The 14434-nt window shown below is 41.4% G+C and overlaps 1 protein-coding gene across 4 annotated transcripts in view; it reads left to right on the top strand.

Annotated features, from left to right (window-relative positions):
• Positions 1-3150, top strand: part of Kirrel1 (kirre like nephrin family adhesion molecule 1) — a 1148154-nt gene extending 1145004 nt beyond the window's left edge. For all 4 annotated transcript variants that reach the window (XM_051199369.1, XM_051199366.1, XM_051199365.1 and 1 more), the window contains one exon: positions 3139-3150. The gene's annotated coding sequence lies outside the window, so the exon portion shown is untranslated. The remainder of the gene's footprint in view (positions 1-3138) is intronic.
• The last annotated feature ends 11284 nt before the right edge of the window (positions 3151-14434 follow it).

Genomic DNA, 14434 nt, shown 5'->3' with positions numbered 1-14434 from the left:
TTCAGTTCTGGGCCTTCAAGTGCCACTGAGGCTGTACCTCCACTGATGGCCTCTCCTGGCCTCTCTCAGGGCCAAGTCTCAGCTTCTCTCCATGACCCACCCCTCCATGCCTTCCAAACCAGTACCGCCTGGGTGACTCACACGCATCACTAAGTCCTGCTGCCAACATGAGGTACAACCATGACTGCCTCTGGAACACAGCTTCTCTGTGCTCTCAGGAAACACTTCCTAGAAGATTTCAACTCAACGGTACTGGTTTCTTCTTAATCACTACTAATTTCTTAGCTTCAGCTAACCAGCATCAATTATCCCAGTAATATAAAGGTTTCACTTCAGTAGTTCTGGTATCTTGTTAATCACAGCTGATTCTTCAGCTAACCAGAACTCAGGGTCTTAAATCAAAATAGCAAATGGCCTGATAGAACCTTTAAATTTCCTTCTAAAATTACACAAGCCAGGCCTCCATCTTCTGCACAGCTCTCAACATTCTTGTCTTCCAAGTTCCCACTAAACATCCCACTGAGGTCTCAACCCTCAGTGGCTTTTCTAGCCCAAACTTCCAAAGTTCTTACACAATCCTCCCAAACACAGTCAGGTCTATCACAGCAATACCTCACTATGCTGGTACCAGCCTGTCTTTTTTTTAAAATTTATTTAATTTAAAAACAACCTTATTTTACATATCAATCCCAGTTCCCTCTCCCTGCCATTCTCCCATGCCCCCCACCCATCCCCATCCACTCCCCAGGGAAGGGGAGGCCTGTCTGTCTGCCTGTCTGTCTGTCTGTCACATCATTTGTGGGAGGGCCATGTGTCTAGGCTTAGAGGGTATCCATCCATGGGGAATGGGCTCCTAAAGTCCATTCATACACTAGGGATAAATACTGGTTCCACTGCCAGAGGTCCCAACCTGTCTTTGTTAGAGTTTCTATTGCTGTGAAGAGACACCACGGCCACAACAATTCTTATAAAAGGAAAATATTTAATTGAGGTGGCAGCTTATGGTTTCAGAGGTTTAATTCATTATCAAGGTGGGATATGGTGTCATGCAGGCAGACATGGTACTGAAGAGGAAGTTGAGAGTTCTACATCTTGCAGGCAACAGGAAGGAGTCTGTGACACTGGGACTAGCTTGAGCATAGGAGACCTCAAAGCCCATGCCCATAGTGACACACTTCTTCCAACGAGACCATACTAAGTCAAAACAAAACAAAAACAAACAAAAAGCCCAAAAGAAGAAGAAGAAGAAGAAGAAGAAGAAGAAGAAGAAGAAGAAGAAGAAGAAGAAGAAGAAAACCACACACACCTCCTAATAGTGCCACTCACTTTGGGGGCCATTTTATTTCAAACCACCACAAGAACCTACAATTACCGCTTTACTAAACCAAAATAACCCCTAACTATATTCTAAATATTTATCATTATGTCCACAGATAAGGGTAGTTCTCACCCTTCGTCAAGGAAACTTCTCTTTGCAATGGGTGCAGACCATTACAGAAAACCACAAAGGATCCAAATACAGAATTCTGGAGCCCAATGCCAGCTGAGCTGATACATCTATAACACAACTCCTGTAGCTAAGACTCTGGGGTCATTGCAGAAGAGGGGATGGAAAGATTGTAAGAGTCCAGGGAGTTTGCTGTGAGAGTGTGTCTCCTAGGGATGTCAGAAGCTACACCCATAAAGTCTCACCAATGTGACTGCCTAAACATGAGCTGGAGAAGGGCAGCACCAGTAGATGTGCTGTGGACAGGGAAACTCAAGAGGCCTCAAGTCAACACAAAGAGCTTCAGGCCACTGAGGAGCCTTGAGATTGGAAGAAGAGCACGCCAACTGGCTTACCAATACCACATGGTCGGCCCTGAAAACACAAAGATACAAGTATCAGTGTACAGACTGAGCAGGGAACATTTATGTATTTAGGAGTATTTATACACATATGTAGCAATAATTAAAGAAAAAGAGACCAAGAATTTGAAAGTGAACATGGGAGAGTGTAGACAGAGGAAAACAAAGGTAGTATGTTGTAATTATATTAAAAAAAATCTCAAAAAATAAAGCTAAATTATTCTTTAAAAAAAACTATATGTAGGAACTAGAATTTTAAAACACATCAAAGAAAACAGTATTACTGGACCTGGTGGAATCTGCCTTTAATTCCATCACTTGGAGGCAGAGGCAGGGAGATCTTTATGACTTAGGGGCTAGCCTAGTCTACAAAGCAAGTTCCAGGTGAGCTAGGGTAGTGTGAAATATGCGGGAATTTAGGCCTGGAGACATTGCTTGGTGGTTAAGCACGTTTGTTGCTCTTGAAGAGGACCTGGGTTCAATTCCTAGCACCCACATGGAGGCTCACAACTGTCCAGCTCCAGGGGATCTGATGGCTTCTTCCTTGGGCAAAACACACATGCAGGCAAAACACCTATACACATAAAATAATATTAAAAAAATTAAAAGTGAAGTCACTTTTTCCTTTTATAGGGGCAGTGTCTGGAAGTACTTTGGACGGCTCAGCATTTGATATACTGTTGTAGGCTTTCCTACACATGACCTCTAATATAAACAGAACCTCTGGTAACACAATTATTACCTTTAGACCAAGAGGGTTGGGAAATCACCAAAATCCACATGTGTCATGTGTCCAAGCCGACTTTGAGAAGTTCATGCTGTGAGACCAAAGTCCTTATGAGAGTTTCGAATGTGGAAAAAGGCTCACATTAGCCAGATCCAGAGGGGTTCCACATGCACTAAATGTGTTAGTGACAGGGTCAAGCATGCTTCCCCACTGAAGAGCAGGGGATTGTGGGCATGTTGAAGGCACAAACACAATGTTAAAAGGTTTCATAAAACTATAAAGTTAGTTGTTGTTTTCTGTCTTTCGAGACAGGGCTTCATTATATGGCTCTGGCTGTCCTGGAACATGCTTTGTATCAGGCTGGCTTCAAACTCACAGAGATATGCTATCTCTCTGTCTCTACCTCCCAAGTGCTGGGATTAAAGGCGTGTGCCACCACCACTCAGCAGCAAAGTTCGGTTCTTTGTTTGTTTGTTTATTTTCAAGACTGGGTTTCTCTGTGTAATAGCCCTGGCTGTCCTGGAGTTCAGTTTGTAGATCAGGCTGACCTCAAACTCACTGAGATCCAACTGCCTCTGTATTCTAAGTTCTGGGATTAAAAGCATGGACCACCACAGCCTGGCAAAAAAAATTTTTTCTTTCTTCTTTTTTTTTTTTTTTTTTTTTTTTTTTTTTTTAATAAAAAAAAAAAATCAAGTAAAAAGATAAGATAAATATTCCTAAATCATGTACTTGATAAAGAAAATCAGAATATGAGATTGTGAGTTGGGTGGTTTAGTCATCAAAGAGATAACATGAGCAGGAGGCCCTGAGTTTGTCTTACCATCCCAGTAAAAACCTGGACACAGAGGTGGCAAGCCTACAATCCGGCACTGGGGAGATGCAGATAGGAGCATCCTGGGGCTCAGTGGCCAGCTGCTTCATGAGAGACCCTGTCTCAAAGTAAGAGCAGTTGAGGAAGACACAGCAGTGTGGACCTCTGGCTTCCACAGAGATATACATTCATGTGAACACACATGCACACACACACAGAGACAGAGAGAGACACAGAGAGAGACAGAGACAAATACAGAGAAAGAGTCTATAAAAAGCTTAGTCCATTAATTTGAAAAATCTAATTTGCTGGGTGGTGGTGACTCACCCTTTAATTCCAATGCTGGAGAGGCAGAGACGGAGAAAGTACGATCTCTGTGAGTTCAAGGCCAGCCTTGTCCGCAGAGTGAGTTCTAGAACAGCCAAGGCTACATAGAGAGACCCTATCTTGAAAAACAAAACAACTAAAAAAATAAATCCAATTTAAGAATTGATATTTTCAGGGCTGGAGAGTGGTGCCGGCTCAGTGTTCAGTGGTTAAGAGTGCTGGCTGTTCTTGCAAAGGCCCGAAGTCTGCTGCCAGCACCCATGGCAGCACCTCCCGCTGGCAGCCTGTGTAAAGGACATGGGAAAAGGAAGCTTGCTCTCTGTGCCTGCTTGCTCTTGCTCTCACTGGCAAGTCCATTCCTTCACTGGCATCACAAGTGTGCGAAACTCTGCTTCCAGGGGATTTGACACCTGTCTGGCTTACAAGGGCGCTTGCATTCACATGTACACATCCACACACAAAGACACATTAAAAAAAGAAACCTATAAATTAGTCCAATTCAAAAAATTGACCAGCACACAAAGCCTGACACTTGAGTTTTATCCCCAGGACCTACATAGTGGATGGAGAAAATCAGCTCCCAAAAGCTCTCCTGATTCCACACATGTCCCATGGTATTCATGCACCCACACACGTGTACGCAATAGATACATGTAAATTAAAAACAAAAGACCACTGGGGTCTTTGTTTATTATTTTTGAAAATGGTATTCTTCAGATTCTCAAATGAAGGCAAATACATAAAAGGAGCCAGGCACTGTAGCCCATACTTGTAATCCTAGCACTCAGGTCAGAGGCAAGAGGATTGTGAATTCAAAGGCAGCCAGGGCTATATAGCAGCACCTGGCCAAGAGAGTAAAGAAAGAGAGGGGAGGAGAAAAGGGGGGAGGTGGCACACAGGGGGGGCACACAGAGACAGAGGAGAAGGGAGAGAGAGGCAGGTGAGCAATTGACCACACACAAACAGATGCTTACTTTAATTTGTTCCTAGGGACATGCCAATACAGTTACATGACATACTATATTTCTAAAAATAATCTTGATGTAAATGGATGATAGGGATATCCCACACATGTCTGGGATGTGTAAAATGGCATATCCAGTTTGGAGAACAGTTTGACAGTTCCTCAAAAAGTTACACTTAGAGTAATTCTTAACATAGCAATTATCATTCTCAGTGAATATCTGAAAGATACAGTCAATTGTAATTATAGCCCCTCACAATCTTGTACATAAATGCTCTTCCTGTCTTTCTCTTAATACCTTAAAAGTAGATAAAACTAAACATGAATCTGATGGTGAGTAGATAAACAAAATGTGGCATATAGAAGATTATTCGGCCATAAAAATTGAAGACATCCACCCCGCTCCCACTGTAGCACTAACCACACCCAAATAGGTGCAGAGTGTCTGGGGTTGCTCTCTTGCATCAGGAGGGGTCTCAGAGGACAGCCTGGGTGGATGATTGGAGAGGGAACTTGCAGCCGTTCCCTGCTTCTTGTGTAAGTGACCTCTCCCTGAAATAAATTATATTTAATCTATATTTGAGCCTAGTCCCGTGAATCTTTATACGTGCATCCACCTTGCACTAAGTTCAAGAGGTCAGAGACAAAAGGGCCCTGTGATATTTGATCCTATTTATATTACATGTCCAGAATAACTAGTCCACAGAGACAAAATACAGCTTAGAGGTTACCAGGGGCAGACAGGAGTGGAGATGTGTTAGTTGTGTTTCTTGTTGTGATGGAATACAAAAAGCAATGTAAATGGAGAAGGACCTATTCTAGCTCCTGATTTTAGGGTACACTCCATGGTGGAAGCCGGAGTCCATGCTGGAACTCATGTCTCCACACCCCAGGCAGCAAAGAGCAGAGATTCTCACATTCAGCTGGCTCTCCCCTTCCTCCAGAGTGTTACATCCACATCCTGGGTGGGTCTGCCTTCTCTGGAAATGCCAGTACAGACAGACATACCTGAGTGTGCCTCTAAATCCAGTCAGGTTGATACTGAGCATTAGTTAGCACAGGGAGTGTTAAGGTGAGGCTTGAGTGTAAAATGTCCCTATGGGCTCATGTGTTTAACCCTTGGTAATCTGGGTCTCCTGAGGGGGGGAGATCCACCTTCTGCTGGCAGCCTGTATAAATGACATGGGAAAAGGAAGCTTGCTCTCTTTGCCTGCTTGCTCTTGCTCTCACTGGCAAGTCCATTCTTTCACTGGCATCACAGCCTAGTCCTTTGGAATTTCTCTGTAGACCAAAGACCAGCTGAGACATCCAGGCTGATTCTTGGATCTTCCATTGGTAGCAGCCATTGTTGGACTAGCTTGACCACAGAGTGTAACCCACTCTAATAAATACCCATATGTATGGGATTTATTATTATAAATATATGTTAATACAATCTGCCATGTATTATATAATATCATATAGTAACTTACATGATGAATATATAATGTATACTCCTATGTATAGATAGTGTAAACATATATTACACATTCATCATATAAGTTCTGTTCCTCTAGAGAATGCTGACTGGCAAAGATTTTGGTATCTTAAATAGTTCTAGAGCAACAGAAGTATAAAGATAAATTTTTAAGGATCTGAATAGGCTTTCTGATTTGCCAACACCTACAGGTACTGAAGCCTTTCCAGTTACTGAAACCTCTCCTGGGACCTTGGAGAGTATTGAAAGCCCATGGTATGAACTATCTTATAAACTTAAGGAGAACTATACCTTTTATTATCCTGATTCAACAATTGTGAGAGGCAACAGATTTGGTGACTATGTATGTAAAACTTTTAACAATGTGTGGAAAAAAAATAAGGAAAATGATGATGCTGGTTGATTGCTTCAGCATCTCTGAATAAATTGACCAAGGAAGAGAATAAGCTTCTTGATAAGATTAACCAACTACCAGCATCTCAGAACACAGTTTAGGACAACAATGAACTCTGTGATAAAACTGACCAGCTCCAGATGTACATACTCTAAAGGTTTCTAAGTGTGCCCTGAAAGAGAATATAGATTTGTTCTATAAAATCTGTCCCTCTGGAGATCCCTGATTAAGACACTACCCAAGTGTGCAAGATCCTACACACAGAAGGAAAATTGTAAGAAAGATGGGATGAGACCAGACTTGGACATGATTCACCGTCAAAGCTGTAAGTTATTAAAAATATTTATAAGAGGTATCAAAAAGTACACTTGTTACTAAGGACAATGTTATATTTTTAAAGTTATATTTATGTATTCATTTTTATTATGGTGTGTGTGTATGTGTGTGTGTGTATGTGTGTACAACCTTTAGGAATCAATTCTCTCCTTCCACCATGTAGGTTCCTGGGATTAAACTCAAGTCATCATGTTTGGCAGCCAACATCTTTACTGGCTGAACTCCAGATCCAGGAAAATATTCTTGGATTCTTAGCTTAAATTCATAGCTCATAAGTTACAGCAAAATAGTATGGCAATTGAATGCTACAAAAACCAAAACTACACTATTGTCTTAGGGTCTCTATTGCTGTGATAAGACGCCATGACCATAAACAACTTGCAGAGGAAAAGCTTTATTTCAGCTTATAACTCTCAGTCACAACAAACTCTATCACCAAGGAAAAAAGGGATAGGAACTCAGGGTAGGAACCTGGAGGCAGAAAATGAAACACACAAGTCTGGAGGAATGTGTTGTGGAATATTCCTTTATGCCATGTGAAGATGTGTCACTGGGATTGGTTTAATAAAAAGCTCAAAGGCCAATAGTTAGGCAAGAGGTATAAACTTCATAATTAATAATAAGTCTCTGGGTTGAATTTTTTGAGCTGGTGACACAAAGAAAGATCTGTCTACATGTGGGATCTAATGTCTGACCACATATATCTATAAGGCCTGACAAAAACTAAAAAAAAAAAAAAAAGTTTGGAAGAGGGAGTCCATTGTGGCTTCCTGGTGCAGCTTCCTAGTGAGCAAGGTCTTTTGGGTAGGCTCAGCATATAGAGACTGCCTATGGGCTGGAACCAGCCACAAATACCATGCACCAGCACCATGTACTAAGCTGAGCACACTGGCAACTGACACAGCAGTTTGAAATTTGTCTCACATGATCAGGAAATGCTGTAAATGCTTAGTAAAGCCAGGTACAGATGCAGAAAACTCCTAAAAGGGTACAGTATGTTTTAAAATGTGTTTAGATGCTGAAAATAAAAGAAAACAGATGTAGATAGTCATAGAAAAATTAATCGTTTAAAAATAATAAAGTCTTTAAAAAGAGAATAAAATGGAATATTTTAAAAGACCATGTAAAGATGGAAAATACACAGGGAATCTGGATCCTTTATAGTTCTTTACTGATTTTAAGTTTTTAAAAATGCTAATGGACAGAGAATAATAGCTGCTGAGAGAAATTGGATTGTAGAAGGGACTGCTGAATTAAACTAGCCTGGATACTTCATAAATGCCTTAACTTTAAAATGGAAGTCAGAAAATACATTACTTTGGGAAAGAGATTATGTTTTTGTTTCCACAGAAAAATGAAAGGCTGTGGATTCATTCAAGGTTAAAGACAATCAGTTTTGACTGGGGGAGACCCCCCTGAAAATCCTAACTACAGATATATATATATATATATATATATATATATATATATATATAACCTACAAGACAGGTGACACATATTTTTACCTGCTCAAACACAAAACAAAAAGTCATCTTTGTCTGGCTTGTGTACAATACACAGTCCATATTGTGTTAATACAGGTGTTTATATTATCTTTGAAAGCTTGTGTGTTTTCAGAGCAAGGGGACTAGATACAATGAAAATGGGTGGTCCAGGGGATCCAGACTCTCAGAGTGCATCTGTTGCAATCTCCTCAGAGTTGTACATCCAAAACAGCTTCAAGGCTGCTGATTGAGATGGTTCAGCCTCACAGACTGTTCTATCCAGGGCTACAGATAAGCCTTGTGCTTTCCAGTTGTACGGAGACTGGACAAAAGCTAGCTACCCAGGACTTGACCATTTTTCTAATTTTATCAGGGTTTCCCAAAGATTCCATCACCCCAAGACAGACAACAGAAAACAGTCTAGAGAACACAACACCCACATTCCTAAGAGGTGGGTTATGGATGTTTGTCATCATTAAGGGGGCTTGGTTACAAGTTGCTATTAGTCATGGTCAGGAAAAAAGCTAAACAAAGGAGATTGGGTTAAGAGGTCTCTTTCTGAAGGGAAAAGGGGGGATACAGTATAGAAATTATGGGATAAAAGAGTGAATTATTAAGTCTACTTTTGAACACCGCTAGTCTCAAATATCTTACATTGTTATGGGATTTTGTATATTGATACAAATTTAAGGTTACTTTTATTATACTGTAGATTTGCTTTTACTCTTGTTTAAGATATTGTACCTATGCAGCTCATTTAAAAATGTAAAGTTTTAGTCCTTAAAAGCTGTTCAGGATAATAAAGAATGGTTAATAGTCATTTGTAACAATCAAACTTATAGTCATGTTAGGTATGTTTTCAAGGTCCTACAGAGATAGATAAGTGATCTTCAAATATTTGAAAGACCTACATAAAATGACATTTAAGATGTCTTAATAAAATAAGGCTTTTCATGACAGTGAGCTATATGTCTGTTCCTGGCAATACCAATCTACTTCCAAAAAAGGATGATGGGCATTGAAGAATCTACATATGGAGTTTGTTTTCTTTGTGGCAAAAGCTAGCATTTGAGCAAGAAGTGACCTTCCCTTGACTGCTGAGAGTACACTGTCCAAACCAGACAAGCAACACACACACACACACACACACACACACACACACACACACACACGCAAAGTGGATGCTGAACTTTGCCAAGACAAGTAGGACAGTCTTTCAAAATTCCTGCTTTACAAAAGAATCTGTCAGATAGTCTAGGCCTGAAGACCAAAGATGGATGCCCCAACATTGCAGAGGAACCTTGGGTGACTGTCCAGGCAGCCAGATGTCTCTGTCATTTCTATAGTTTTGAAAGTTCTCTGAACTTCCTGTTTACCCAAGTAATATTTTATTCTTCTTGGGTCTCTTGTGGAGATTGAAGACTATATAGTTATAGTTTTATAGTTTTCCTTGTTACCAAATTCAGAAAAGACACTTACATAAGATGTAAAGTTTATAAGGTTGAGAAACATAAAAGCTTGAGTTGTTTGTCTAAAAAGATGTTCTTAGGATGGTAATAAACTTATAACAAAAAAATTGGTTTAGCTATAAAACTTTGGACAAAGATAGGATAGATAATGGAGTATTTTCTCTAAAGTAACCAAATACAAATGGACTGAATATTGTGAATGTAATTTGTACCTGATAATTTTTCTAATTGTATATAATTTTACTGTGTTAGAGTTTCATTTAGACAAAAAGGAGGAAATATTATGGAATATTCCTTTACACTTTGTGACGATGTGTCACTGTGGTTGGTTTAATAAAAAGCTGAATGGCCAACAGCTAAGCAGGAGGCATAGGCAGGACTTCTGGACAGAGAGCACTCTAGGGAAAAGAAAGGCAGAGTCACCACAGGATGGAGAGGAAGCAGGATGGGCAGTGCAGAGTAAAGGTAACAGAGCCACGTAAAGGAATATAGATTAACAGAAATGGGTTAATTTAAGTTATAAGAACTAGTTAGGAAAAAGCCAAAGCTATAGGATGAGCTTTCATAATTAATAATAAGTCTCTGTGTCATTTTATGTGAGCTGATAGCCCAAAGGGGGAAAAAAAAACTGCCAACCAGAATGTTGCTTACTGGCTTTTTCAGCCTCCTTTTTTTTTTTTTTTTTTTTTTTTATGCATATAGAGTATTTTTTATTTAATTTTATATAACAAAGTCCAATTAAATGAAAACAAACATTTATACACAATATTTGGGAATTTGGGCGTCGTTCTTTCCAAACTACTTCCTGCTGGTAAGGGGCGCTGTCTTGGGGGATTCGAAGAAGATTCAGATATCCTAGCTGTAGTCTGTAGGGCTGTTTTGTCCAGCTGTTTGGAATGTAGGATCAGCTTGTACTCTGTTTCAGGCGGTCTGGTGTGATCAAACCACATTAGTCTGGAAGGAATCCACATCTTTTCATTTTCTGTGGAAACAAAAATAGAAATACTTTTCCCCAGTAACTTGTTCTTCAACTTAAATTTTGGAGTCAAAGCGTTTTTTTTTTTTATTATTATTATTATTTTACATGTCGATCCCAGTTCCCTCTCCCTCCCTCCCTCCCTCCCCCCAAGCCCTCCCTCTCTCCTTCCCTCCCTTTTGCCCTCTCTACCCTCTCCCATGCACTCTAAACACCCTCCCCTCCCAAACCCCCACCACAATACAATATGTAGGGGAATGCCATCCAGTTGGGGTCATGTAGATCTGACAGGTCCTGTGAAGTAGGGACTAGGGCTTCTCTCCTATCTCTAGAATAAGGCAGTTATCCCTCCATGGGGGATATGTTTGCAAAGTCCTTTTGTGCATCAGGGATACATCCTGGCTCCACTGTCTGAGGTCTCTTAGGCTGCTCAGACCTTCTGGCTGAGACCCATATTCAGGGGGGTCCGAGTCAGACCCCTTTTGGCTTCCCAGCTATCAGTCTAGTGGCCCTTAGCTCCTCCTTGTTCAGGTAAGCTGTCTCTATGTACTTCTACCGCATGGTCTTGTCCTCTCCATCTGCTTCTGGGTTCTAGTTTGACTCAGTGTTTATGTATGGGCATTAGTTGAGGACTCCATGGAGAAGTTAGTTGTTGATCTCACTCTCCGGGAAGGGCATTTATGATAGCCTTTCCACGGAAGCTGAGATTGTTAGTTGGGAGCAGTCTTGTAGTTCCCTCGACCTTTCTTTGTGTTCAACTTTATCTTCAAACCAATATTGGCTCCCTCTTTTATGTTCTCTCTCTCTGTCTCTGTCTCTCTCTCTCTTTCCTATTTTCCATTCCTAACCAGGCTCAATCCTCCTGGTCGTACATGCCTTCCTCTCCTCCCTCTCATTTTCTCCTACTTCTCTCTCCATTAGCTGTCCTCCCCCACTATACCTGAGGTCTGGGGGACTTGTCCCTTCCCAGTTCTGTGAGGGACTTTATATGAATCTCTTAGAATACAACTTGTATCCTAGTTCCTCTGGTGATGTGAATTATAGGTTCAGCCTCCTTTTATATAGGATTTAGGGCTGCCAGCCCAGAGGTGGCACTGCCCACATAGGTCTGTACCCTTCCACATCAATCATTAATCAAGCAAATGCCTACAGGTCAATCTGGTGTGGGCTTAATCCCAACTGAGGTTCCCTTTTCCCAAATGACTCCAGTTTGTGTCAAGCTGACATAAAATTAGCCAGCACATGCCCAGCGGCTATGGTGGTACATGCCTTTACTCCAAGCATTTGGGAGGCAGAGGGAAGCAGATCACAGTGAGTTTGAGGCCAGCCTGATCTACAGAGTGAGTTCCAGGACAGCCAGGATTGTTACACAGAGAAACCCTGTCTTGAAAGTCAAACAAACAAACAAACAAAAACCACACACAAAAAACAAAATAACAACAATCCCTCCCCACCAAAAAACAAAACTATCCAGCACAACTGTATACATATGCATGTGTTGCAGTGTTAGGCAAACAGAAACATAATAGATATTTAATGATTGGATGAACACAACTTTTTTTTTCTGTTGAAAGTATGAGTCTTAAATCCTTTCACTTAAATATAAAATAACTGGAATTAAAAATTTGCTGCTAAAGTTTCCAGAGGAGAAAAAATTAGAATGGGCAGACTATAATGATGGATTTAAAAGTACAGTGTCTTCAAAACTTGGCTCTTAACATTACAGGGCTCCAAGAGTGATTAAATTTGGATGAATGTGTACGATGTGCTTTTTTTTGTTGCTGTGATCACAGTACCTGATAGAACAGTTTAAGGAGGGGGAGGGGTTAGGTACTTTTCTGTTGCTGTGACAAAATACCATGACCAAAGCAACTTATAAAAGGAAATGTTTAACTTGGGGCTCATGACTCCATAGGGCTAGAGTCCATGATCACTGTGGTGGTATGAATAAGAATCCTGTATTTGAATGCTTAGTTACTAGGGAGTGGCACCATTTGAAAGGATTAGGAGGTGTGGCCTTTGCTGGAATAGGTGTGGCTTTGTTGGAGGAAGTGTGTCACTGGGGGTGGGCTTCGAGTTTTCAAGAAGCCCATTCCAAGTCCAGTGTCCCTCTCTTCTTGTTGCCCACAGATCCAGATATGTAATTCTCAGCTTCTTTTCCAGCACAGGGTCTGCCGGTGTGCCACCATACACCTACCATAATAATTGACTAAACCTCTGAAGCTGCAAGCAAGCCCGAATGAAATGCTTTCTTTTATAAGAGTTTCTGTGGTCATGGTATCTGTTCACAGCAATTAGAACACTGACTAAGACAATCATCAAATCAGGGAGCATGGCAGCAGGCAGGCATAGTGCTGGAGCAGTAGCTGAGAGCTCACAACTTCATCTACAAGCACTTGAGAGAGAGAGAGAGAGAGAGAGAGAGAGAGAGAGAGAGAGAGAGAGAGAGGGAGAGAGAGAGAGAGAAGGAGGGAGGGAGGGAGGCTGGGCTAGGAATGGCATGGGCTTTTGACACCTCAAAGCCCACCCTAGTGACACATTTCCTTGAACAAGGACACATTTCCTAAACCTTTCCAAACAGTTCCAACTGTTTACCAAGCAAGCATTCAAACATAGGAGCCTATAGGAGCCATCTCATTCAAATCATCACATCGGGAAACCATTTGTTTTAGCTTATGGTTTCAGAGAATCTCAATCAGCCATAGCAGGACTGCATGGCAGTCAAAGGGCATGTGGTAGAGATTGTTCTCATCATGGTGGGACAGCAAGACTTGGGGCTCTGGAGCCAGGTATTACTTCCAGAGGCCCATTGTAATGATTTAAGTGGCAGAAGGTACCTTGGCAGGTTGGAGCCAAGGAGTACCACAAAACAACACCATGACACAGCTCTCATGGAAGAGGTCTACTGGGGGTGAGGTCAGAGGCTGCCTCTGAGCAAGGGTGGAAGGGGAAAAGGAATAGGGGCAGAAGGCCTCTTATAAGGGGGTGTAGCACATGCACATAGGGAGAATGCATGACTCGTGGGGACAGTGGGAATGTGTTGCATTTTGGGGGCTAATGATGATGCTCATCCCCAAAGGCAGGCCAGTGGAGTGCCTGATTGCTAACTCCCTTGTTAAATGACATACCAGCTAGGGCCACCTCCTAAATTTTACTCCTCATGCTTAGTTGGCACAGTGCTTTCTTAGCACACAAGAAGCCGCGGGTTTGATCCCTAGAACTACAGACACTGGGCATGGTGGTGCACACCTGAAATCCCAGCACTAATGTGGATCAGACGTTCAAGGTCATCCCAGGCTACTTATCAAATTCAAGCCAACATGGGATACATGAGACCTTGTCTCAAAAAGTAAATAAATAAACAATAATTTAAAAAGCAGACACACACCTAGGAATTTGGGGAGGCAGTCGCAATGTAGTAAATTGAGATAGCTCTAGTTTCTGTTAGCCTAGAACATTGCATTTCACTTCTGGGAAGAATTCTCCCCACAGTAGATTAGTGCAAAACACTCCCCACTTCTCCTGCCTCCCTTCATATGAACTTTCCAATATGCTTTTTCACACCTTCCATTGAGATATGACTCCCACAAAGCTGAGCTTGCCTGCTTTAGTCTTTAG

This window comes from Phodopus roborovskii, unplaced genomic scaffold, assembly GCF_943737965.1.
Source record: "Phodopus roborovskii unplaced genomic scaffold, PHOROB, whole genome shotgun sequence".
Lineage (NCBI taxonomy): Eukaryota > Metazoa > Chordata > Mammalia > Rodentia > Cricetidae > Phodopus > Phodopus roborovskii.
This window is presented reverse-complemented; position numbering and strand designations above follow the sequence as displayed.